General features: G+C 38.6%; 1 long non-coding RNA gene across 1 annotated transcript in view; it reads right to left on the reverse strand.

Moving 5' to 3' along the window:
* The window catches only part of LOC134728801 (uncharacterized), a 303,662-nt gene that overhangs the window by 176,606 nt on the left and 101,682 nt on the right, over window positions 1–25,374 (reverse strand). The window contains exon 3 of the long non-coding RNA XR_010109615.1: window positions 16,059–16,156. This is a non-coding gene — a long non-coding RNA (uncharacterized LOC134728801). The remainder of the gene's footprint in view (window positions 1–16,058; window positions 16,157–25,374) is intronic.

Consider the following 25,374-nt stretch of genomic DNA (forward strand, 5'->3'; position numbering starts at 1 on the left):
GGCTGAAAAAATCTGTCCAGGCTAAAATTCAAGGAGGGAAGAATGTAAGAATGTGGAAAGATCAGAGAAGTTGAAGAACCTCTAACCATGGGATGTGGAAGGCTATTGACAGGGTAACAGGCTGAAGAGGTGAGTTGGTACAAGTCAGAGGGCTATGGATACTGTGCAGAGAAGTTTAGAATATTTTTTAATAGAGAACCAGTTTAGTATTTAATGCCATCAGAAACATAACTTGTTCAGGAAAGTGAAGGATTTATTGAAATGAGAAGAGGTTATACAGACCAACACTTGTATATTTTGTATTTCTTTTCTTATCTTTCTATAGTTTAATATATTCATTGATAAGTACTTCAGATTGTATACATAAAATATTAAATATATAACTATATATCATATATATGTGTCTCCAGCTGTATTTGAAATATCCAAGGCTATGAAAAACTTGTTTTCTATCTCTTTTGTTTATATCATAATGCCTCCCATGCTGCTCTGAACAAAGTAAGTACTAAATAAATGCTCATTTAATAACTTAGGAGGGTATCCTTGAAAATTAAGCTTTCTGGAAGGCATAGATTTACTGTTCTTAATCTTTCTTTGGAAGAGAACTGTTGAGATAAAAACACTTCTATGTTAAACTTATAAAATTCAAATTTTGAATCAAGTATTGGTTTTCCAGGGGAAAAAATTACCATAACTTGAGATTATTGTAACTTTAAATATATAGTATATGTAAAAGTTAGACAAGGTGGTCACTACTCAGAAAGATGTGCTTTATTTTGTTTTCCAACTTTGACGTGGTATGGTTTTTAAAATGTATCTTCTGTGCTGGTTGCCTTTAAATAAGAAATTGTGTGTATGTGTGTGTGTGTGTGTTTGTGTGTGGTGTGTATGTGCACATGTGTCATGACACATGAGTAACAATGAGCTTGAAGGCTTTCGTACAGGGTGATGATGAATATTGATTGAATTCATGAACTGTTATCTATGAGCTGCTTCTCTGTTTTTTTAAAGGAAGTGGTTATTAAGCAATGAAAGCTTTTAATGCTGAGTCCTATAATTATTGTGATGTCCTTTCTAACAGCTGTGTTCTCTATATGTGTATTTTCAGCGAAGTGATTATAAAAGCAGAACTACATGTCCTTCTGCCCAGAGTCCTCTCTACCTGCATCCATCAATTTTCCTGTCTTTTTCATCCGATAAACAGCTACCCCACTTACTTTGCAGTGAACTGTTGATTTTAAGGGATCTTATTTTAAATTGCTGGATATATTCACTCTCTTTTCTTAATAAGCATATGTCCTGGACAAGTGTTATATGGATATTTGAATTGTAATGGATATTCAATGTTTACATATGTCTTTCTCTATCTGGGATTGTGATGCCAGAGGATGTCAAGGTGTCATCAAATATTCTTAAAGGCTTTTGCCTCATCCCTCCCAATCTAATCACACTTATTCATTTGTCAAGCATTTATAGGACATCTATCATGCATAAGAAAAAGATTACAGTCATGAGCCATTTCCTCTCTGTGTTTACACTGTAGCAAGCAAACTGAAATTATAATATATGGCAAATGCCACAACTAGATATCCACAAAGTATTAAGAAAGCCAAAAGGAGGGAACTTAGCACCAGTGGGAGGGTCAGAGAAACCTACCTAGAGGGGAGGCCAAATGAGGAGAAAGCTTAGAAAATCTCACTGTTCTTAGTGCCCAAGGCCTTTAACCAACCCATCCTTCCCAAAGCTATTTCCAGGTCTTCCCATAAGCCAAATCAAGCAATTGCTTAATGTGAACATGAGAATCTGTCATCTTCAGTTCTTAATTAACTATATTATATTTTATTTTAAAAGAAAAGTTAACAATAGTCATCCAACAAGCATTCACTGAGCACCTATTGAGTGCCAGGTATTATATGCTAAGTGTCTGGTAAATATAAATAAAGCATTGTTCCTATATTAAAGAAACTTAAAAAAACCCCTCAATTAGTAATTAATATATAAGTACAGTAATTAGAATTACATATATCGTGATTTGTAGGGTCACAGAGAAAGTGGTTGCAACCCAGTAGCATTCAAAGTGGGGAATATGAGAAGTGAGAAGGCCAGCAAACACTCCATGCATGACACAACAGTTTAGTTGAATAGGTTGAGTAGGTTGAGTAAGTCACCCAATTAGAAGATGGTGGGGCTGGAATTTGAACTCACATCATCTGACTCAACTGTCTCTCTTGGTATCATTAAAAAATTATTGAGTGGTTACCTAGACGTTCATGGGAAGTCAGAAAGTCTTCACAGAAAAGGGTGTATACTGAGTAAATTAATAATCTCAGAAGTACAATAAGCTATAGAGATCCATAGCACATAAACTGTGATCAAAAAAGATTTTCCCAAAAAGCATAGCATGAATGAATCTTGAAGTCTGAGAAAATAATACCAGTTAGGTGTAAAAGGGAGAGAGGGCATGTCAAGGAATAGTATTAACACTTGAGAGAACATGGAGGTATGACACACCTTTTTTTTTTCTTCAAGTTAAGAAAGTTATCTTCTATCCCTAGTATTTCTGATGATTTTTAAGTTATAAATAATCATTGAAATTTATCAAATGACTATAACTCTTGAGGCAGTTGATACTATTATTCACTTTTAGTCCATTAATATGATTGATTTGATAGGTTTTTTACTTTTGAATTATTCTTGGATTCTTGGAATAAAACCTTCTTGATCATGATTTATTTAAATGAACAGCAGATTCCCTTATGTAAAATTTTATACAGAATTTTGAAATCCATATACTAAGACTATAATTTGTGTATGTGTCTGCATGTGCTGTTCTTAACATTTTTTAAAAATGAGTTTATAGAGGCTTCAAAAATTGATTGGGCATTTCCCCCTCTATTTTTCAGAAACAACTATAAAAATGTGAATTTTCTTTTGTCATTTTTTCCACTAGCATTTCTTATTCTATGTATTTGCTTGTTTTTGTTTATTTTTTTTATTATTATTATGTTATCTCAGTAGTTCCCAGCCCGGGTTGTATATGAAAATCATCTGGGACATATATACATATATATTCTAATAGCTAGGTTCTGCCTAGGTATGCTAACAGTTAAGTTAGAATCTCTAGAGTTGGTCAGGCACAGTGGTTCATGCCTGTAATCCCAGCACTTTGGGAGGCTGAGGCAGGCAGATCACCTGAGTTCAGGAGTTTGAGACCAGCCTGGCCAACATGGAGAAACCCCGTCTCTACTAAAAATGTAAAAACTACCCGGGCACAGTGGTGTGCACCTGTAGTCCCAACTACTTGGAGGCTGAGGCAGGAGAAACGCCTGAACCCAGGAGGTCACTATAAAATGTGAATTTTCTTTTGTCATTTTTTCCACTAGCATTGGAGTTGCAGTGGTTGCAGTGAGCCGAGACTGTGCCACTGCACTCTAGCCTGGGCAACAGAGCAGGACTCTGTCTCAAAACAAACAAAAACAAAAACAAAAACAAAACTCTAGAGATAAAGCCTCATCTATTTAAAAAAAATACTATTTTTTAAATGTTTCCATCCAAAAGCACTATTGGATTAATGTATTCCTCTTCAGATAAAAAGCTGTTGGATGGATACATTTAATATTTTTCTGGTTTTTGTCATTCTTTTTTATGCTTTTATATAATCCTTCCTTTTTAAATAGAAAACCATTATTGTGCTTCATTGCACTTACACCATTTCATTTCTACAGTTACATGTGGGCTACTTGTGTCTTCTCCACTGGTGCCCTGCTTAATTAGAGGAGAACTTGTTGTGTCTATTTTATGTATTCTCATATATCTAAGGTCTAGCATAGTTCTAGGCAAGTAGTAGATCCTTTACAAATACTTGTTGAGCTGAAAGTTTTAACCATATATGAGCAAACGGTCTAAAAGTCTCTAAAAATTTACATGACTTTGATTATGCATTAAAACTTGGAGATAATCATACTATATTTTAAATCTGGTTGAACTCCTAGAAGGATTTTGAGATATTTGAATTACTTAAGTCCATAAAGTTTAAAATAAAGTAAAAGGTTTATATACAAGACCCAGCTGGATGCTGGCTGGACAAACATTGTCCTCTTTAGCCTTTGTTCTATTCCTTTACGGCAGTTACATGTGGACTGGACAGCCATGACCAACCGTGCACTAGAACTGCTGGGTCAGTTACACTTCAGGGCACAAGACATGCTTGGAGGGAATCCATTGCTGTCTCCATCAACATCACCATTCGATTTCATCTTTGAGTTGGAACCTCCTAACTTTAAGAAGGTACTGCTTGCCTAGAACTATGCTAGATCCCAGATATATGAGGATTTCTGTTATTTTACCTTGAGACTCTCTAAAAGGGCAACAGAAACACTCAAAAATCTAAAACAGAAACCAGCATTTATAAACGGCCATTTTTTTAAGAACAGGAAGTAGAATAGAAGAAAAATGTAAAGGAAGTTAAAAGAGCAGACTTTCAAATTATTTTTCATCTTGGTGGGAAAGAAAAAATTCTCCCTGGGAGGTTTCTCGATATAGGAAGTGTGGATATTCTTGGCCTAATTCCTGTCTAGCACTTCTCTGCACTGTTCCTCTCTCCGCCACACCTCCCCCAGCCCTCGGCTAAGGAGTGCTCATTTGCATAATTAAAGTGCTTGACAGGGATGCTGAGAGAGTGGAACAAGGCATGCATGGAGCCAAGTATTCTTCAAATGCCATCCTTACCCACACCCCTACTACACAAGGGAAACTGCTAAACCATTTGAAGAGAAAAGGGAAGTTGCATATTGATATTCAAAATGTCTGTGGCACATGTTTTATGATATCAAAAAGTCTGTCAGGGACCTACTGGCCTGAGGACAGAAAGAAATGAAATACAGCCAAGGGGAAAATATGAGGATGAGTGAGAATGAAAATGGAAAATTTAAATGCATTTTGGAGCTCTTGGAGCTGATCAAGGCTGACCCTATGTACAGGAGGAGCTAATGCTCCCCATGGTAGGCAAGACATCATCCATAAGACTCTAGCCAGTAGAGGCACTCATTACCTTCAGGAAACTACTCCCAAGGTGTACACAGATTATCTGATGGTTGCTGATCTAATAAAAAGCATATACATCTGTGAGAAATAATTAAGATTTTGCGTATCCTCAGAGCACTGAGGAATAAGATGGAGGACTAATCCTGAGGAGGGGAGAATTCTGGAGGGACAGTAAAGGGGAAGTCTCAAGCAGGTGAAGTTCGACCTGAAAGAACACTGCAACATAATGCCTCAGGCACAAGTGTTGCTGTGGGAAGCAACAGAACTTTGCCTTCCTCAGTTTTGCCTTAGGCTAGCATTGCTAACGTTCTAATCACCAGATGTTTACTAGTAATGTTAGCAGGAGAAATTGGTTAAAATATTTGTGAGTTGAGACAAGTGGATTTTGATATATTTTGGCTAAAGACTGAATAGGGTGTTAGCCCAAGGCAACAGAGCCCTTCTTGGTGGAAGTTACTGGGCTTTCCACCAACAATGCAGACTCAGCCCCAAGCATGCCCTGTGTCTTTCCTGAGCATCTCCTGCTGGCCAATGATCAGCAGTTTAATGTCCACCATGCAGTAGCATCTAACAGTAGTCATGCTGTTTAGGATGAACGTAAGCATCCAGGTGCCATTAGCCAAGCTAATGCCTCTCCTGCAGAATATAAGCATCATGACAGCAGATGCGTCATATGATTTGTTTATTGCTGTATTCCCAGTCCCTACACCAATGTCTATTATGTGGTCTGTCAGCACTAAATAAATATTTGATCAACAAATGAATGAACGAGCAAACAAGAAGCTGACGTGGAAGCAAAGTAGGGTGACCAAATCATCTAGGTTTTAAAACTGAAGGTCCTGCATCCTGGAACCACCTCAGGCCTTGGCAAAGCAGCAGCAGGGTGATTGATGAACCTAATGCCCAGCCAATCATATGGCTGAAGCTCATGGTATTGACATGAGAGTTTATCCCTCCAACAAATGTTTTCTGAGCATCTAGTATGTGCCAGACACTGCTCTAGGCACAGAGACTAGGGCAGTGAAGAAGACACACAAATGCTTACTCAAATGGAACTTATATTCCGGTGTGGCTGTCATTAAACACACAAACAGATATACACATATTATAATAATATAAAATCAGGAGGTGACATTTTCTGTGGACAGCAATGAAACAGCATAAAAGATAGAGTGGTGGCATGGGAACACTGTTTTGGATATGGTGGTCAGCACAGGTCTCCCTGGAAAAAAGTGTATAGGTCCTGAAGCAGGATTATGCTAGGTCTATTGGAGAAATCAGACATTGTTATGATTTGAATTACCTTCTAAGGTTGTAGGCCCGGAAAACCAGACCGTATGACTACTTCTCTTTAGTTGTTCATTTCTTTATTCATTCCCTTATTTTAAAAACACTTTTCTAAGTGTACACTATGTGCCAGGGGCTATGCCACATACTGGCATAGAAAGATGGCACTGTCTTACTCTTGTCCATCTATTCCACTAAAGAACAGAGCCATTCCCCAATATTCTCAGGAGGTGTCTGAGGTTACACTCTGAACAGACTGCAACCCTGCAGCCTGACTCACTTCTATCAATGACATTGCTTGGGACCTCTTGCTGTTAAGTCCCACCTAGGAGGTTTGTCACTGCAACAATTACAGAGTTGAACAGTTAAAAGGACTCACAAAACTTTATAGGGTATATTTTACTAAAACCTTAATAAAGGTGAGGATATAGTACAGCAAGAAAATAAAGTGCAGACAAACATCAAAGAGGTCTGAGACTTCCAGGTAGTTTCTAGGGTCCTCTCTCAAAATAGCATGGGCTGCACTTCGTCTTTGAATTATTAACCACAAAGATATTTGCAAAGATACTTTGGTCTCAGGGAAGCCAAGGCACAAATTTACAGAGAGATCTTTTACATTTTATTGATGGTGCAACAAAATCTAGCTGCCTGTTAAACCAGTTAAATCAGGGACAAACCATAATGCTGTACATTTTCAGTAAACAATGTAGAGAAGGTAGCACAGTTTCATGCAGGGGAGTTTTGGACTTTCATCAGCATATTATAAATCACTAACAACTATTTCTCATCCTTATTTTAGCTGAAGGTCAGTATTAGTGTTCCAGGAATCATCACAGTTAAGTATAGGGTTACCATACCAGATGCAAGTTAACTCAATCTTACATAGTTCCTAGTCCCTTTCAAGAAACCATCATTCTCAGTAAACTATCGCAAGAACAAAAAACCAAACACCGCATATTCTCACTCATAGGTGGGAATTGAACAATGAGATCACATGGACACAGGAAGGGGAATATCATACTCTGGGGACTGTGGTGGGGAGGGGGGAGGGGGGAGGGATAGCATTGGGAGATATACCTAATGCTGGATGACGAGTTGGTGGGTGCAGCGCACCAGCATGGCACATGTATACATATGTAACTAACCTGCACAATGTGCACATGTACCCTAAAACTTAAAGTATAATAAAAAAAAAAAAAGAAAGCCCCACACCTAGGCCAGTTTATCTTGCCTTTCTTTCCTATTCCCAATTCCTAGCACATTCCCCAATGTACTGGAATTTTAGCTTCTCTGCCTTTGCCACTGTGACTGCCACTGCCCACATGCTAAGCTGCAAAAAAAAAAAAAAAATGTGAAACTCCATTTATGTCCATCTTTTCTTCTCTACCAGCTCATAGCACCTAGATGCATGAATTTAAACACACGTATCACCTGATTCCTCCTGAATTTACAGCTTCTGTCCATATCTGACTCTGCACTTAACAGTTCTGCTTAGAAATCTAGCAGGCATTCCCAACTTAACATGTTCAAAGTAAAACTCTTATTTTTCTCTCCAAGCCCTTTCCACTCCTAGGCATCTAATCTGGTTTGGTTTTACGTCCGCATCCAAATCTCATCTAGAATTGTAATCCCCATAATCCCCAGGTGTCAAGGGACAGTCCTGGTGAGAGGTGACTGGATCATGGGGGCAGTTTTCCCATGCTCTTCTCATGACGGTGAGTTCTCATGAGTGTGAAGAAGGTTACTGCTTCCCCTTCTGCCATGATTGTAAGTTTCCTGAGGCCTCCCTAGCCATGTGGAACTGTGAGTCAATTAAACCTCTTTCCTTTATAAATTACCCAGTGTTGGGTATTTATAGCAGTCTGAAAATGGACTAATACAGCATTCCCATCTTAGCATGTGGCATGAATTTTCATCCAGTTTATACATCTGTCATCTGGGGGATATACCGTTAATGATTCTTCATTCTTGGCTTTTCCTTCCAATCTGCACCCAAACATCAAGTCAATTAGCTTTACTTTTAGTGTGTGTGCATGTGTGTGTGTGTAGTATTTCAATAGCTTTTGAGGTATAAGTGGTTTTGGGCCACATGGATAGCTTTACTTTTAAAAATATTCCAATTTTGACCCCAGCATGCCACACACTTGAGTTTTACTTGCAGAATGCATGAAGAGGGCAAAGAGGGGGCCTGGGCCAGCTTAGGTAAGTCTGAGAACTGATTCCTGTGGGAAGTGAGAAGGGCTGAGGCTCAGAATGCTCAGAAACAAGGGACCAGGAAAAAGAACTCAGAGTGAGGACTGAGATGAGCATTTAGGGGCCTGGAAGCACATGGATTCTCAGTATCAAAATGAAGCATTCTGAAGTGCTAGCAACAAAAAAACCCTCAAAATTGAAGAAGCTTCTGCCTCATACAGGAAACCTGTGACGTAGTTCTTGCAGGGAAAATAAACTAAGAATAAGGCCACTTAAGGACTAGAAGAAGGAGGGAAAATCAACTTACCCAAAGTAAGATTGTGTAGAGTTGGGACAACGGCAGATTCTGGTATAGGAAGATAGTAGTTGGGTTTACTTTGTTTAAGGTGGGTAGAGGTCAGTCAAAAAGTAAAGTTCGTTCCTTAATGCCTGACATAACAATTAGAAAATTCTACTGGTAGATAATTCAAAGAGTAAACTTTATTTCAAAGCTTCTGCTTTGACAAGAGCTTTTAGAATTCAAAAGGTTTGCTGAATTTGACTTTCTGATATAGATGCAAATGAAACCAAAGAATTGTAGTAATCTAAATATACTACCTACATAAGGAACCACAATTGACACAGATAAAGTCATTTTCTCATAAAAACACAATTCATGAGAACATTGCTAAACAGGCATTTAGCATCTTGCATCTTCAAAATAAGTCACTTAAGTATGTTTTTAGGATTGCCAGTACCAGTGCTATTTGTAATGGTACCGAAAGATAACACACTGGCTAACGTTGCCATCTGCCCTAAGAGGAGAATGTTCGTTTATCAATGAGGAGAGTAAAGGAAAGATGGGGTGCAACCAAAAGGTGCAAAGCAATAGCAGCATCTTTTAATTAATCAAGACTCCACCAGTGGAAGCATCTTATTATTACTATTTTTTTTAAATAACACTAGCTAAAAGCACTCACTGGAGAAGCAGCTGCTGATGGGCCTTTCAGCCTTACAGGAAAGTGGTCCTGGAGTTTTATTTTGCATTCTACATAAACACAACTTTTGCAACAGAAAAGGGAAGATTAGACATTATTAAATTTAAATAAATAAAACTAAAGTAACTAAAATTTACTGTGTTGACATTAAAAGTAAGCTTACAGAACTGTGATTTACTAACTACTCTAGTAACTTAAAATATTTTTTAAAGAGGATAATGATAACAAATATAACTTGATTATATTTACACTTTAAAATGTTTAGAGTAGGATAAGATATGGGCATTTTTAATGTGACAGTATTATATAAATGGTAATAAATACTCAGCTATAATAAAATTCTGTATGTGTGGGTGGGTTCGTGAAGAAACATTAAAAAAAGCCAAATTAAAAAAAATCTAAGTTGCAATTAAAAATCTGAGTTGCTGTATATTTATATTTTTATTGCTGATTTGTATGAAAATAAATATTAATTGGTAAAGAAGCCCACTAAGCCAAACTATCTAATGTGGTGAATCATAAATACTAAATTAAGCTGAATTTTAAACGCAACTTTACCACATATCCAATTTCATTTTCTCAGGTATTAATTAAAAATACAGTCTTTTCACACATACGTACTTTAGCTATATCAGAGGCTTAAATGTATTATGACACCACAACTAAAAATGAAGAGAACTGTTTCCCTGAGTCATGAGGCAGCCTGATGGTGCAGAATGAAATCATTTCAAATCAATCTCAGAATGCTTTTCTGCCTCAAAGCAGAACACTACAAGCAAAGGATTAACTTAGAAGAGGCTAACAGGGAGCATGGGTTAAGGACTCTTTCTATCTCAGCTTTGGCAACTTTTCTACATTTCAGAATTAAGTGACTCTTCTGTTACAGAAAAAAACTGCTTGGTCTTCAATTTAAAGAAATAAAGCAGAATTATTTAAATTCATAAGCAATCCTGTTTTGTTTTGTTTTTTCATTTAAGACCAGTTGAAAGTTTCATTGTACAAACTTTAAAGAAAAATTGAGGGAGAAAAGATACAGTTCTAGCTTTATTTATTATACATTCAGATCCCCTAGTGGAATAGACAGTTTTTATTTGTCTTTGAGCTTCTGTGCTTGCAAATGTCTTTCAGAGAATGTACAGTCAACATTTCTTCATCCCAGACTGAGCCTGCATCTAAGCTGCCAAAGTAAGATGAAGTAGCAGAGCTTTTCATCTGCATAATTCAGGACCCCATTAGTTTACCCTAACCTCCCTAACCTTCTAATTAAGCCAGGTGGATTTTTTTTTAGTCAGTTTTCCTTTCTAAAAAATTAAGTCCATTGACAAAACTGATTTTGGCAGAATGTGAGGAATATTAGAATCCTTCTATGCTCTCAAAAAGAATCTCAACTTTAGGAAATCTATCTTCAAAACCAGGATTATTTGGGACTAAATTTAACATGGCAAAAGCATGATACCTTGAATCATTTCTCACATTCCTTGAAAATATTGAGTCATTTCAGCCATATCACTTTAATTTTAATTTAGTCTGAAAATAATATGCAATATTTTCTTGTATTAAGTATAATAACTTTTTTGTTTTGTTTTTTGTTTTTTTTGAGTCTGGGTCTTGCTCTGTCTCTGAGGCTGGGGTGCAGTGGCATGATCCCCACTCACTGCAACATACACTTCCCCAGTTCAAGCAATTCTCCTGCTTCAGCCTCCCAAGAACCTGGGACCACGGGTGCACACCACCACACCCGGCTAAGTTTTGTATTTTTAGTAGAGATGAGGTTTTGCCATGTTGGCCAGGGTGGTCTGAAACTCCCAACCTCAGGTAATCTGCCTGTCTCGGCCTCCAGAAGGGTTAAGATTCAGGCGTGAGCCACAGGCCCAGCCGTATTAACTGTTAATACCTCTTAACAGAAACTTTTCCAAGAACACCCAAATATAAATATCCAGTGGCTTATTGGGATGATTTTGTATAAGAGATCCTACTGTCCTTCTGCTTTAAACTAGATAATTTGTGTTGTTTGTAAAGGGTTTGGAGTTTCAGAGCCCATACCTTTATTTCAGTTATGCCTTGCTACTAAGTGTTCAGAAAACGCGAGAAGGCTAAAATACAACTTCGGAAAATAGGGGAGGAAACACCAAACCTTGTCATCATCTTTGTAGTAAAGAATTACACTCTCCTCCAGGAAGCCTAAACAAATAAACAGAAAACGTGCCAATTTGAAGCTGCAAGCTATTTTCTGTATCCACAACAAATGTTGAATTTACATTTAAGGCAGATAGTAGAAAAGTAATTTGACTGAGCCTAATTTAACCAAAAACAGTTTAAACAATCCCTGGGGAGGAAGATAATCACCATTAACCTAATGTTCATACATTAGACTGAGAAGTTAAGGGTTTTATTAAGTAATATAAGTTGTGAAGTGTGAACCAGAGTTCTATAGCCTTTGGAGACATTTTGAGGGAGAAAAGTGTATCTTGACTATGAAAATACAGAGTGACTGTGCTGAAAATAGTTGCTCGGTCATAGGAAGCTGTGAGGGTTCTGGTGCATGCAAGTGTTTGCAGGAAAGCCAGAGGCATGAAAGGAAGCCACGAATGCATGTATCTCTCTTACGCTGGTAAAGAAACTAAAAATAAAATGTCTTTGGCCTGACTTGTGCTAGACCCAAGCTAAACCCACAGTTATTTAATATTGGCCAACACAGAATGCTGTGATAATGGGCTATTATGTTTTGAAGTTACTGACTTGAGGCCACAGAGCAAGGTCTTGCACAACTTTGGAAGGTGAATGGACTTCAAGAAGCTTTCATGCACAGACCTCCCAAACGGGTAATGGTATATTGTACTTCTAAGCACTTAGGTAGTTCCTTCCTTCATTTAGAGCTACCTAAACTGGACTATAAGGAAGCAGTGCATGGGGCAGAGGAATACTTGCTCTTAGCCAGCATGGGATAAAGGACAGTATCCTGACTTATCTAGAAATCTGGTAAATACAGAAAATGGAACTTACAGTGTTGGGGGTCTTGCCATCCCCTTTCCTCCATGGAAGGGAACAGACTGGCCCTTCCTTCATATTCCCCTGCCCAGTGGTTTTATGGTGTGTGTAAACTCATAAAATTCATGCTACATATATGCAACCAGAGGGCTGAATGAGACATCGCCTGCATCACTTGCACTGAGATGCCAGTGTGACAGATAGCAGGACACTAAAGTGAATCTGAGGCTGATTCCCCCACTCCACAAGAAGATTGCCTGAAGAAATGTCCCCAAGAACCTGCTCCATGATTCTTGGTTGCTCAGCCTAATCAGAAATAGGACAAAAAAAAAAAAAAAAAAAAAAAAAAGCTTCAAAGAGAATGGACAGGAGATGGGTGAAAATTTTCTTTGGAGACAGCTATTGCCAACTTGTGAGTCACCCTCCCCCTTTCACAGGTGGGGATAGTGCTTCCTTCTAACCGCAAGCCTAGTAAGGAGGGCTTCAACAGACCCTCAGATAGCTTCGACATTTCTTTGCCCTGGAAAATCTCGGGGCTGGGGGAAGCCTGGAGGACAGAGCCAGGAGGGTCGGCTGTGCCTGTACCTCACTGATCATGAAAACAAGTGATATGTGGTGTTTTTCTGGACCAGAAGTGAGTCTTGTAGAAAGAGTCCCATACAAAGATGTCTTGAGTCCTGCCCACTTAGAGGGGAGAGTAATTCTTAAAAAAATGAGGCTGTAAGTTTACCTTCAACATGCAGGACTGAGGGTGGGGCATTAGAGACTACCCAAAGTAGAGAAGTGTCCACTCAGGTTAGGGGAATTGCAGCATCCATTGATAGTCAAATTGAGTGGTTGGCCAGGCCTTCCTCACCAGTGGAATCAGTGGCCAAGACCAGTGAGCAGAAAACCACCCAGCCAGGAAGGAATTGTCTTGCCCCTTTACCTTTATTCCCTGCCCAAGCGTGGACCTTGCAGAAGTCCTAAAGAAAGGCAAGCACAGAGGAGAAGGGAAAACAGGTGGAGAAGAGACAGCCATAGGGTTATCCCACCATCCCTACCCACGAGTTCACAACCAGAGGAACGTGGAACTGCAGAAGGGAAGAGACTTCACACTAAGTTGTTTGGCCATTCATGCTGCCATGAACTGAAGCTGTGTTTGCCACTTAAAGTAACCAAAGACCACTTAAGGGTGAGTGGAAAAGCCAGTGAAAACTGTCAGATCTTTCATGGGGGCAGGAGAAAATTACCCCCATAAAAGAAAGTTTAAAGGGACAGTAGGTTTGAGAAAGGAATATATTGATAACAATCCATAAGCTTTGTTTTTTCTGTTTAGGTTATAAGTGAGGAAAGTTTGGGGAAATAGCTCTTCATCAGAGCTTCGTGTTATGGTGACCTAAGGGGATGACCTTATGTGACCATGACATAAAGCTCTGATGAAGAACACATGTGCCCAGATTTAATCCTGGACTTCCCAAATTGCCAGTCTGTGGTGGAGTCTCAGCAAGTGTAGTTTTGGGGGAAAAAATGCCAGGGAATTCTGATGCTTACCCTTGATGATAAATAATTCAGTTGCATAAATCCATGGATTGTAGGCCAATAACAACAAGTCATTACAACAGAATAGGTTTGGGGAGGAATGTGACTACTTTTTTGAGTCAGAATTAATTTTGAGCTAGATGAGCTACATTGTGTAGTATTTCTTATATTTCTGTGAGGCTTGCTAGCTAATGCCAAAGGAATAATAGCTAATGCGCCTAAAGAGCAATTTGTATGCAAATGTTGGTAGCAGAAGGTAGTTGACTTGGGGAACACTAAATTATTGAAGCAGGGAAGGGGGCATTCAGTGAGAAGAATGCAGTTTTGCTCTTGTATGAAGACCATAGCTGGGAGAGGCCTTTGAACATCACCACCGAGTTTCTGAAACTCTAATACCTCCAGCTCCTTCACTTGGAATAAATGCTAGGCAGCCAGAAGTGCATAAAATCTTAAGCAGTCTTCATTTCAAATTCAACAATATAGCAAATTACAGTTAAGAAGGTTGAGAGGAAAAAATTAATGATTTAAATTTTATGGGGTTGCTAGAATCAGTCTACTCCCTTCAGAGCATCTTTTGAGTTCATACCTATTTCGTGATTGGGTCAGCACAATTTGTAACTACATTCAACAGCACATGTAGATGTGACAAAATCAGGCTTATATTAACATTTTTGTGGTAAGAGAGACAGAACCTACTATACAGAAATGAATCTTTTTTTCCTACCGTAAGTATATTTGTGAATTTAGTTGTGAGTTCCTTTAGTATAAAAAGCAATCACCATAATTTCTTCAGAGCTTTACCCTTTCCAAAATGTTCTTAGAGAAAATATCACATTTTGCACTCATCAATGCAAAGAAGCAGCTAGGACAAGTACCAAAACTCAACCAAATAGCCTACCAACTGAAGGGAGCTAAATACTCTAAATGATTAAGTCCAACTTTCGCTCTTCTCCTGGATGCTGTAGACAGGCAGAGAGCAACTACATTGTTTTATATACACAAATAATACAGCAAATTTATACATAACAAAAAATCAGGTTAACTTGCTGCCATTTCAGAAGCATGCCTTACCCAGACAGGAGCCTTGTGTGAGCCACAGAAAGTATTATCATAAAGTAGCTCCAGATGTCAAGCACCAAGACCACTACAGACCTCTATGGGTCAATTTTCTACAGGTGTGTGTGACCTTAAAACAGCCTACCAAGGGCAGGATTTCTCTCTTTTATGGCTTGTCATCAACTGTTTTCAGCTCAACAGCTGAGTTGTCAAGGATGAACAAGCTTCTGAGAATTTAAAGAAGTCAGTTTTTTCTCACGATTAACAAGCACCTGCCCTCATAGTCAAAGATGATGTGGAAATGGCAAGAATGATCAAAAGCCAAGACAGAACATCCAAACCTCGCTTAAACTGCACATCACAAGTTGCATAATTCTAGAATTCTCAATTACAAACTGAGAGAAAATAGCCATGAGATCAAATTTAAAACCTCCCCGTGTAAGCCCATATGAAATCAAATTAGTAAACCTCCCACAACTCATTTGTCTTCCCATATTTCTGTCTATATTTATTGAAATGTTTCATAGACTCTGCTAGTCACAACTCAGAGTTCTAAATAAGGAAAGAGCATCTGGTTTGAGCCCTGATTCCACAGAGTAGCCATGTGACTTTGGTCAAAGCCACTAAACTTCTACTTCCACTCATCATCTTTTTGACATCTGTAAAATTGCAATAATACCAGCTACCTTGTTCACCTTATGAGTTTATGGTTAAGATCACATGGGCTGATATATAAAATATGTGAAGTTATTTGATGAACTGCAGACCACTCTACAAATAGCAAATTGTATTATCTGCAAGAGGTCCCGCTCACTTAGGCAGCACATGATACAACACGTTTTGGTCTTCACCGTTGCTGTTTGGAGCCCTTGTCCTTGAGATTCACATTTCTCCCACCATTGCTTACTTTTGAGCCTTCTTTTGCACTGACCTGGCCCTCAACTTTCTAGGCACTGTCTCCTATTTCTGACCTTGATGACAGAGGTGACTTACCAGTGTTGACTCTTGGCAAACATCCTACCCAAGTCCTGGTCCCCAGGGCTCCATCCTAGTGTGAGCGAGTCTGCTAGTGCTCCTCCTAGGATATGCTCCTGAAAAAGGAAAAATACATTTCTTTTTTCACCTCTCTATTCCCATGCCCATTTCCTGGGTTCTGGCAAAGTGAGTGACTCAGGACAAAAGACAACCCTGTCAGACACCAAAGGATGAAGGGAGCTGGCCCACTCTCCACAAGCAGACAGCACTGAGATAACCATGAATCAGCATGTCACAGAGGCACATGCGATTGCTTCCCAGAGGTGGTGTGAATCAGGGGACAAAGAACCCCTTCCCCTCTTTCTAGGGCAGATCATCTTCCTATGGCCAGGAAAGAGAACACAGCTCACTGTCCTGTGTGTTCTAACCCTTTGTGCTGATGAGCTCCTTAACAAAAATAAGTATCACAGAAGAGTTTGGAGAGACTAGGCTGTCTCTTTGTTCCCACTTTAAGGCAAAGATTCAGAGGCACACTATTAGTTATGACACATAGGACAAATCCTTGACAGAATTCTTGAAACTCCGCAGTACGATTTTTAAAATTCCCACAAGAGATGGAATGAAACAAAAAAAAAATATGATGTATGAGGAGCATGAGTGTGCCAGGCACTGTGGATGGAGCTTTACAATGTGACGTTGAATGTTCTCATTGGCTTTTTAAGTCAGCTTATGGACACCTGCCATATGTGGCTGCCCAATATGTTATAAACACCCTCCATACATTTTCATAGTTTCCCATGTTATCAATTTTGTCTGTCACTGGCATAATCAATTCAGGAAAACTGACCACTCCAGCCTCTCTTTCAACTGTGGTGCAGGCAGATGACCTCAGTCAGGTCCACCAATCAGATGTACCTTCATGAGTCTTCCATTTGGAAGTGAGCGATATGAGTGTGCAGGCTTTTGGGGGCATTTATATTGCTGACATGGGTGGTGGTAGAAAAGTCCAGCTTTGGAAATGGTAATAACAGTTCCAGGAAGATCAAGTTCCTAACAGCTGGATTCTAGCAGGCAGGTGGAGACAGCACCAGCAGGGTCCTCATGGTGTCACTCCTGTAGCCTGGTTTTCATTATGGTTTTGGAAAGCTTAGCTTTGAGTCTATTTCTCTAGCCCTCCCAGCAATTTCTGAGCTACTGAATATACTTTAAGAAATTCACTTTGTGAGTATGAGAAAGCTGACTTATGGAGGCCAAGCCACAAAGGTCACACAGCTAGTCAGAGATGAGATGAGATGAAAATGAAAAAAAAATCTGTGCCATCTCTACAAGATTTTGAACTGTTTACCGAGAACATTGATTTCATTTTACCTATCCTCTTTTGTGTCCTGTAATATTTAACTTATTGATTCAGCCTTCTTTGCTCCAGGCTAGAACCTACAGACTACGTGATCAAGACATCAGGAAGCTTGGGGTGAAAAAAAAAAAAAAGGTAGTTTTGCAGAGGATTTCAGCAGCCACCCTTGGCATAAACATTTAAGCGCTACAATGTGCTGTCAACTGAAATGGCCCTCAGTGACTCAGATGTGTTCTTCCAATGGTGGGTTATGCACTCTGTGACTCTCTCTAAGTCATTTCAAGGCAAGCATATGTCACTGATACAATCAACAGTTATTTATCAAACAAAAGCACATTAAGGAGGAATGTCACAGGCTTCAAGGGCCAGCAGGCTTGCTAGTGACTCAGAAGGGAGCCAGGGCAGGAAGTGAGACCTTGACACTGTGCATGGTTTCCAGCTACACAAGTTGCTGCTCATGTCAACATGTTCAAAAGGTATAAGTACATATGAAGAAATTTTTATCCATAAAATTGGACAAAATAGCATTTGGCCCAGAACGTCAGTCCTGATCAGTAAGTTAGTCTCTGCTTCCATGGAAGTCTGAGAAGGGGTCATACATTTTGAGGACACACATGAGGGTAGAATAGATCCATTCTATGCACAAACACACGCTCTGCCTATTCTGTTACCAGAAAGCAACCTTTGCTTTAGAGTTATAAGATGTATATATTTTTAATAAGGTCTTTTCTTTGAAATTGGATACAAGCCAACAGTTTGTTGAGAAGTCCCATGTATACAATGGAGTAAAATGATCAAGAGACCTATTTGTCTTAGCAGTGATCTGCTGCCAATGAACATATAGACTAATCGGAGGTGAGGACACATCCGTAGGAGTGTATAGTCCACTAAATAGGTTTGCCTCCCAACAAGAAAGAGAGTATTTTGCTATTGGCTGAGGAGCTTTATGGCAGAAAGTCCATAAGTCACTTGGTAGCCTGTCCATGTAAAGTGCACAAACAGCACGGACTTTTGGCAGGACAGATACATATTTTGACACCAGGAGTTAGAATTTCAACATATTAGTTTCTGGGGGGACACAAACATTCAGTCCAGAACATATATAGAAATAGTAAAATCTTTATTCCCAGACTTCAGCATGACACACACATGCACACACGAGAGACAGAGAGAATTTACTAGTACCACATGTTCACAAGTTAGATATTTTAGTGGTTACAAAGATTAACACTGCCATACTACTCTTATAGCTCATTTCCCTCAGAACTGCTTGTTGTCAATATCTGTACCATTTAAACAGATTCCCACCCTGACTCTACACCCCTGCCTCACTTACTTTTGGCAGCATTAAGCATAGTTTTACTCATAATCTATAAATCATTACATCTGTAGGCTTTCCTGAGAGATATTAATGTTGCTGCTTGAGAGTTTTCCTGAGGAATTCAATTCCTACAAAATTTGCAATGTTAGGCAAACCCGCTTTAAAAAAAAAAAAAAAAAAAAAAAAAGCTTTTTATTGGGTGTGGGATTTCTCTGGATGTATGGCCACATATCCTTGGTCGAATTCTCACGACTGCAGTTGGACTAAATCCAGGCTCAGATTCACAGCCCAGGACCAAAGTGCACCTGTGGCAGGTGCAGAATGAGGCTCATCCTTGATTGAGGTAACCAAGAGATTTCTACCTTGGTTCTTGGACACTCCATTTACAGAAGACACCTGGAAGTCTGACAAGTAGCAATGAAACTCAAGTTAGAGATTTTGTGTCACTTTTGTTGTGCTTGATGAACTACAGATTAACCTCAGAGACACCCAAGATAGCTTGGCAGATTTCCTCAAAGGTCTAGGAGCAATTATTGGTCTTAGGCATAGAAGACCTTCAATCAATGAAAATTCACAGTACACAATGTACAGAGACTCTTGTTGAAGACTATTGAAAAAGAGGAACATGGAATTGCTTTTCTCTTCATCCTATCCCTGCATATGGGTAAAAATAAAACAATGGTGAAGCAAAAAATTTTCATGGGGCTCATAATTCAACACTAAACCCAAATTTATTTCAGACTCTTTCTGGAGTAAAAAATTTGGAATTTTCCAGCACCTCAGGTCTTCCTAATGAATAAAAACTCATTAATTCAACAAAAGCATCTAACAATATTAAAAGTTCTTGGGAAATGCTAAGTGTTGAGAGACGTCCACCAGAAAACTCAAACCCTATTACCCACAAGCCAATCTGTGTCTCAGCTGAAAGAACTTGAACTTTTATTGTTTGTTTTAATGTATATGTCTTCTTTCACAATCTTCTGTTGCTTGGTGATGCTCTCAAGAGATAACTTTGAATCACCAAGCTTCCCCATCTCAAATTGGCTTTCTCAAGGGCAAAGGGCCTGGTCAGTTCAGAAGAAGCACTAGCCTAGGAGTCAAAGGATCTCAGATACAATCTGAGTTCCATCACTTAACTGAGTGGCCTTGAAAACATTTCTTAATTTCTCTCACGCTTGAATTTCCTCTCTGAATAAAGAGGAGATGGAACATGATAACCTTTTAGGTTTCATTTAGATATAAAGTTTTACATATAACTGACTTATGCAAAACCTATTTCTCATTTGAAAAATGTGGAGAATAACAGCTACCCTGATTGTCTCGTAGGATATTTTGGAAAACATGTAAAACACTGAGGAAAGCAGAGCATGCACACATTCTGGGAAAATTATATAAGCCAAGCATTATTCTAAACAATTTATGTACAATATGTCAATGAGCCTGGCCAATAGTGGAATATGCTCTTTACTCATCAGCTTGCTCTACCCTCTAACCTATAATGTTTCTTTAGAAGTCACTGCCTCTACATTGTACTAGGGCTAGGGATGGGACTCAAAAAAGCATTTATGAATGTGAAATTCAATCGGATGTAAACAGACCAATACAAAGAGTATTATGTGCCTAGAAAGCAAAAAGAAGAAATTTGCATATATGGATTCAATAATAGGAAGGCTCCTTTAACTTGAAATTGTAATTTTTGTTTCATTAATATATCTTTAGCTTCTTAGCACACACTAAACTAACATACAGTGAGTTCCTCCCGCATCTCAACAAAACATGGTTTTAAGTTGAAAGGAACCAAAAAATAATTTAACTCAATAGTCTCATTTTGTAAGTAAATAAATTGAGACGTGGGTCTTGATGACTTGCAAGCATCACAGGGCTAGTTAGTGGTGGTCCTGGGACTTATGTCACTTTTCTGGTCCCCAGTCTGCTGCTCATTCTGTTACAGTTAAGCAGTCATTAGAGAGAGTAGGGGCACAAAGACCCAAGAGGAAGGGGAGAATACGGATTTGTATGAAAATTAATAATTTTGGCCGGGTGCGGTGGCTCACGCCTGTAATCCTGCACTTTGGGAGGCCAAGTGGGCGGATTGCCTGAGCTAAGGAGTTCCAGACCAGCCTGGACAACACGGTGAAACACCGTCTCTACTAATATACAAAAAATTAGCCGGGTGTGGCAGCGGTTGCCTGTAATCCCAGCTACTCAGGAGGCTGAGGCAGGATAATCACTTGAACACAGGAGGCAGAAATTGCAGTGAGCCGAGATCGCGCCACCACACTCCAGCCTGGGTGACAGAGCGAGACTCGGTCTCCAAAAAAAAAAAAGAAAGAAAATTAACAATTTTTGGCTCCCTCAGACCCAGTACTCTTCCAAGCTTAGCTAATACCAGCTGTTTCTTTTTTTCTTTTTTTCTTTTTTTCTGATTTGTTTGTTAGTAGGCCCCTCTAGGCACTGATGAAGGAACCACCACAGTTCCCGTTGCAGCAGCCCTGATTCCAGCATTAATAGGTCCTCCAGTACAGAGCACAACCTCAACACAGCCTGACATTTAGATAAACTCATAGGGTGCTCTCAAAATTCTATCATTAAAATTACTGAGAAATGTCTAAATTTGCACTCAAAAGACTATCATTAAAGTCCAATATTGGGGTGAGCCAAAGTCAACTCAAAATATCCCTTTTCTATTTCATCGTTTTAAAAATAAAAAGAAATTGTTAGAGGATGAATCTACATCCTAGGCTATTTAGAAAACAAAACAAAACACAACAAACTATTTACCAAGATACTGTAATTAGCTAGATTCTTCTGGTTGAGCCCATAGCCTATTCACACATGTATTAAATGAAAGACTGGATAGTATCTTCAGTGACTATATTTCAGTCTGCTTGTGCAACCAAAGTACCTCTGATTAGACTTAGGGAAATTCTGTACAAGGTTGAAATTTTAGCATGGTTGGAAAAAGCATTTTCCACATGAAGACTTTTAATATCTTAGTTACTAGAAAAAAGAGGAGAAAACATTGTCTGGTAAGCTTTGAACTGTGACTGTAGTTTTCAGATGACAGGTAAGGAGCTGAGATGGCTAATTATTATCCAAGAGGAGTCATTAAAATATTAGCTCATGAAGTGTGATTAAAGAATGCAAGCTTACACAAAACTGTGTATTTTTCTTTACACTGGGACCTGAAAAGTTACTTTTATTATTATATATTATACCATCATTATTATTATTTCTAAAATGATAATATGACATTACATTACTAGCTTGAGTCTCATCACTTCCAAATGTGATCTTGTGCTGACTTTCATGGAGGAATTCTAGAAGAGTAGCTTGTCAAAGGAGCAAATTTCTAGTATTCCCAAAACTGAGTGATGCAATTATTATTTTCCACCTGCTAACTTCCCAGAATATCAACATTTGTTAGCATTGAGCTTACTCTGGGCCATTTCCTACAGATGTAAACTTTTCTTAAAAAAGCCCTTATAAAAATATAATTATACAAGTTTATCGAACACTGTGGAGAAAGAAAGAGGTGGGTTTGACACCCAGACATAGCCTATGAGACACAATGGAATGAAAACATTTATTCAATTTTTAAATTTTTAAAAATCTAGTAAAGATGATTTTTAAATATAAAGGAATAAAACAAAGAAATAATTACTGGGAGATAAGTAAAGTAAGTGAAAAGAACACCAAACTATAGATCAAGGGTCAAAGGTTTAAGTCCCACTTGAATATATGACTCCTATTATTTTTCAAAACACATTTATTGAAGTTTAATTCATAAACAATAAAACTCACCTTTTAATGTACAATTCTATGAGTTTTGACAATGCAATCACCACCATAAATAAAATACGGAACATTTCCATCGTACCAAAAACTTCTTTCATGCCTCTTTATAGTCAACCCTTTCTTTGGGTTGACTATAAACAATTCACAATTTCTAGATTTTTCTGATCCAATCCTCCTTGTAGTTTTGTTGAGCTAATATCAGCTGCTTTGTCTTCTCTGTGTTTCAGTTGGCCCCTTCCCCACCAACCACTGAAGAATTAGACACCGTCGTTTCCAGTGCAACAGCTTTGATTCCCACATCTATATAAGTTACTCTTTTTGCTGAAATTCAGTGTCACTTTAAAATCTATAAATTGATTGTATTTTTGTGTCTTATCTGAGAAATTATTTGTGAACCCAAGATCACAAACATTTACTATGTAGTCATCTAGAAATTTTAGGCTTTATATTTAGATCCATTCTGAGGAGTTGGTTTTTGTACATGCATCTATATCCAAGATTGTTTGCGTGAGGTATAAATTATGGGTCTTTTTTGCATGTGGATATTCAATTATGTGTACATTATTTTTGGAAAAGACTATGCTAACATATTGTCATTTGACACTGGCAGTTAACTGGGACCTCAGCTGGTGTTGTCTACCATACCAGTGGTATGTGGGCTCTTCATTTGTTCTGGGCTTCCTTCCAACAAGCTTGTGACAATGTAGTCAGACTTCTTATGCAACAGCTTAGGGCTCCAAGAGCGAGTGCTCCAGCCAACAAGGCAAAAGCTGCATCACCATTTATGCCTTAGTCATAGCATCACTTCTGCTATACTCTATTGGCTCATGTGGCTACAAGCCCACCCAGATTCAAAAGAATGAATAAGAGGACAGAGGAGGCCACACTGAAGAAAAGCATGCAGAAGACTGATATTATTGGGGACTTCTTTAGAAAATACAATCTGCTACATCGAGCCCTTTTAATTTTATTATGCTTAATCTGAGAAAGTCATTGGAAGTTGTCCTACTTCCAAAGTCTTACAAAAGTGGCTTTTTGGATTCCTGGACAACATGAACTTCCATGAGGCAATATTAGCCTTGGGGGAAAAAATAGACTTATTGACTTGACTGAATCCTGGCAGGAGGACAAGATAGCTCAGAAAAAGTACACCTTAATTCTATTTTCCTTTGGGTGCCTGTATATGGTCACATAATTTTACATTCCCCTGAGGTATTAGAGATGTGAAGACTGAGAAAGGAATAGGAGAGGAATACCTTAGGGATGCCACTGTTTTTCTGTTGGCACCCCTCCCCCAATATCCCATGGCTGAGAAAAGGGATATGACCCTGAGGGTTTGGGTCCTGGTCTTTTCCTTCACATGAATATGTAGCTTGGACACAGGACTATAGACCTGGATCTGTCATCTCTCACTGTTCAGAAGAGCAGACGGTGCAATGAGATACAAGCACTTTAAAAATGGCTGTCTTCCTCCACATAGGTTAAACCCATATTCTTTTTACTTTTTTTTTTTTTTTTAGAAAAAGGAAAACTAATAGGATAATCAAATATCCAAGTAGAGACTGTCAAAGCTTACTAAGAAAGAAAGAGTAATATAAATTAGCCTTGGGATTGTCCATAAAAAACAATTCAGTGGAACATACACGATGTCCTTTTTACGGTTTAATCTTTACAGACACACATATTCTTCACTTATGTACTTCTCATAACACAGACATTTGCTGATATTTGTATTTAATCAAGACTTTCTTCCTAACCTCTGTTATTGGCTACATCTTTGGGGATCACTTTATGGAATGTGGGCAGTCATCATTAGGTATGGTATCCAGGCTCTCGGAGGGCTATTTCTTGCCCTTTTATACCAGTTCACATAGAATCACTGTGTGACATAACTAAACAATTTAAATCTTCATTGTAAAAGCCAACAGGTTAAAATAATTTCTACCACTTCCAGGATTGGATTAGAAGCTTAGATAGGCTGGAGCCTCAGGAGAACCCTAAGTGATTTCACTTTGAGTTTCTGGAGAGGACTGATGCTTGAGAAATGTGGAAGTTGCCCTCAAGAGGAGGAAAAGACCCGTGATTTTATTCATGCAGATGTTATATTCCCTGAGTATGAGAATAAAAACAGCTGGTTATTGGAGAGTTGAGCGTGTTAGGATTGGGATCTAGAAAAGTTGTTTTTCCAGGATATCTGAGTGGCTAATCAAAGAGCAGCACATGCTCTCTATAGCTTAAGTGAGAAATATGGCACAGGAAACAATCCTTTTAGATAGAAACAGGCACAAGTTCCAATCTGTAAACAAATGTAAAAATAAAAGTTGTAAACTGTAATAAATGTAAACTTCCCTAAAGTCCAAAAAAGTCAGCATGTGACATAAGTTGAAGGAAGTTTATTTTTAAAAGCTCAAAGATGGTGGTGGACTGAGCATACGTTTTACCTTCTGCATCACCAAGCTGCATGCCCTTCCCTCACAAATAATAAAAAGGGGGAGGTGGGAAAAGAAACAAGCACTGAAAGAAAGAGGATGAATAAGTGAATGAATGAAACATCTTAACAAACCTTTGGAAGTGGGAAGCACATAAGCAGGTTAATGAATGAAGTAGGCAGAGACACTGAAGCCTTGAGTATACTTGGAAGAAACTACAGACAGGCTGGTCAGTTAGTTGGGCAGAGATCTGAACACCTCTGAGCTAAGAGTCAGCAAGCAGAGCAAGTGGCAGGAAGAAAAAGTGAAAATTAAAGGTGTAATTGAATGTCAATAAATATGCATTGCAGACCACTTAGCCAATAAAACAGCCACATCCATTATGTAGCCATAACCCCACATATATGTAATTGGGGTATTAAAAAAGAGGCA

Source organism: Pan paniscus, chromosome 14, assembly GCF_029289425.2.
Source record: "Pan paniscus chromosome 14, NHGRI_mPanPan1-v2.0_pri, whole genome shotgun sequence".
NCBI lineage: Eukaryota > Metazoa > Chordata > Mammalia > Primates > Hominidae > Pan > Pan paniscus.